Raw genomic sequence first — 2634 nt, forward strand, 5'->3', positions numbered from 1 at the left:
GGCGTGAGGTACTCGGGCCGATCGCCGTTTAATACTCCCGCCGCGGTGATCCGATTCGAGGACACTGCCAGGCGGGGAGTTTGACTGGGGCGGCTACATCTGTCAAAGAATAACGCAGGTGTCCTAAGGCCAGCTCAGCGAGGACAGAAACCTCGCGTAGAGCAAAAGGGCAAAAGCTGGCTTGATCTCGATGTTCAGTACGATAGAGACTGCGAAAGCACGGCCCTATCGATCCTTTTGGCTTGAAGAGTTTTCAGCAAGAGGTGTCAGAAAGTTACCACAGGGATAACTGGCTTTGTGGCGCGCCAAGCGTTATAGCGACGTCGCTTTTTGATCCTTCGATGTCGGCTCTTCCTATCATTGCGAAGCAGAATTCGCCAAGCGTCGGATTGTTCACCCGCCAACAGGGAACGTGAGCTGGGGTTTAGACCGTCGTGAGACAGGTTAGTTTTACCCTACTGATGACTAGTCATTGCGATAGTAATCCTGCTCAGTACGAGAGGAACCGCAGGTTCGGACATTTGGTTCACGCACTCGGGTCGAAGCGGCCGGTGGTGCGAAGCTACCATCCGTGGGATTATGCCTGAACGCCTCTAAGGCCGTATCCTCTCTAGTCGAAGGTGGCAATGATATCTCTAGGAGTCTCGTGAGTCGAAAGGCTCAAAACAATGTGACACTACTAGGCGGCCGGTCCTCGGGCCGGTCGTCGCACGAGCCCGGTTTGCCCGTACGGCGCCATCGCCCGTCGTCGGGATCTCACCGCTACGACGGCACGGCGTCTAACGGTCGATCATGGGTTTCGCAAGTTCGATGTCGAGACTCGGAATCGTCTGTAGACGACTTAGGTACCTGGCGGGGTGTTGTACTCGGTAGAGCAGTTACCACGCTGCGATCTGTTGAGACTCAGCCCTCGGCTTGGGGATTCGTCTTGTCGGTTAGACGAGACCCCACACGTTCGACGGCGAAAGCAACACGCCGCGAACGGACTTGGATGAATTTCTCGCTCGCCGGCGAAAGCAACACGCCGCGAACGGACTTGGAAAAATTTCTCGCTCCCCGGCGAAAGCAACACGCCGCGAACGGCTTGGATGAATTTCTCGCTCGCCGGCGAAAGCAAACACGCCGCGAACGGACTTGGAAAAATTTCTCGCTCGCCAGGCGAAAGCAACACGCCGCGAACGGACTTGGATGAAATTTCTCGCTCGCCGGCGAAAGCAACACGCGCGAACGGACTTGAAGAATTTCTCGCTCGCCGGCGAAAGCAACACGCCGCGAACGGACTTGGAAAAATTTCTCGCTCGCACCGGCGAAGCAAACACGCCGCGAACGGACTTGGAAGAATTTCTCGCTCGCCCGGCGAAAGCAAACACGCCGCGAGCGCAACTTGGAAGAATTTGTCGCTCGCCCGGCGAAAAGCAACACGCGCGAGCGAACTTGGAAAAAGCGGCTTGTGCGGCCGGAGGTGTCGCCCGCCACGAAAGCAACACGCCGCGATCGGACTTGGGGTACGGGCTGGCGCCGTGACGCCGCGAGGTGTCGCCCGCCAACGAAAGCAACACGCCGCAACGGACTTGGAAGAATTTGTCGCTCGCCCGGCGAAAGCAACACGCCGCGAACGGACTTGGAATGAATTTCTCGCTCGCCCGGCGAAAGCAACACGCCGCGAACGGACTTGGAAGAATTTCTCGCTCGCCCGGCGAAAGCAACACGCCGCGACGAACTTGGAAGAATTGTCTCGTCGCCCGGCGAAGCACACGCCGCGAACGGACTTGGAATTTCTCGCTCGCCCGGCGAAAGCAACACGCCGCGAACGGACTTGGAAGAATTTCTCGCTCGCCCGGCGAAAGCAACACGCCGCGAACGGACTTGGAGAATTTCTCGCTCGCCCGGCGAAAGCAACACGCCGCGAGCGAACTTGGAAGAATTTGTCGCTCGCCCGGCGAAAGCAACACCGCCGCGAGCGAACTTGGAAAAAGCGGCTTGTGCGGCCGGAGGTGTCGCCCGCCAACGAAAGCAACACGCCGCGATCGGACTTGGGGTACGGGCGGCGCGTGCCGCCGGAGGTGTCTCCCGCCAACGTAAAGCAACACACGCCAGCGAACGGACTTGGAAGAATTTGCTCGCTCGCCCGGCGAAAGCAACACGCCGCGAACGGACTTGGAATGAATTCCTCGCTCGCACCGGCGATACAAGCAACACGCCCGCGAACAGACTTGGATGAATTGTCCTCGCTCGCCCGGCGAGAAGCAACACGCCGCGGAACGAATACTTGGATAAATTCTGTCGCTCGCCCGGCGAAAAGCAACACGCCGCGAACGGACTTGGAAAATTTCTCGCTCGCCCGGCGAAAGCAACACGCCGCGAACGGACTTGGATGAATTTCTCGCTCGCCCGGCGAAAGCAACACGCCGCGAACGGACTTGGAAGAATTTTCGCTCGCCCGGCGAAAGCAACACGCCGCGAGCGAACTTGGAAAAGTTTGTGCGCCTCGCCCCAACGAAAGCAACACGCCGCGATCGGACTTTGGTTACGGGCGGCGCGTGCCGCCGGAGGTGTCGCCCGCCAACGAAAGCAACACGCCGCGACGGACTTGGAAGAATTTCTCGCTCGCCCGGCGAAAGCAAACCCGCGAAC

General features: G+C 59.0%; 1 pseudogene; it reads left to right on the forward strand.

Moving 5' to 3' along the window:
* On the forward strand, positions 1–927 carry LOC146723465 (large subunit ribosomal RNA; annotated as a pseudogene; the record flags this gene model as incomplete).
* Positions 928–2634: the final 1707 nt, after the last annotated feature.

This window comes from Nylanderia fulva, unplaced genomic scaffold (genome assembly GCF_048542155.1).
Source record: "Nylanderia fulva isolate GAGA-0341 unplaced genomic scaffold, ASM4854215v1 Scaffold1956, whole genome shotgun sequence".
NCBI lineage: Eukaryota > Metazoa > Arthropoda > Insecta > Hymenoptera > Formicidae > Nylanderia > Nylanderia fulva.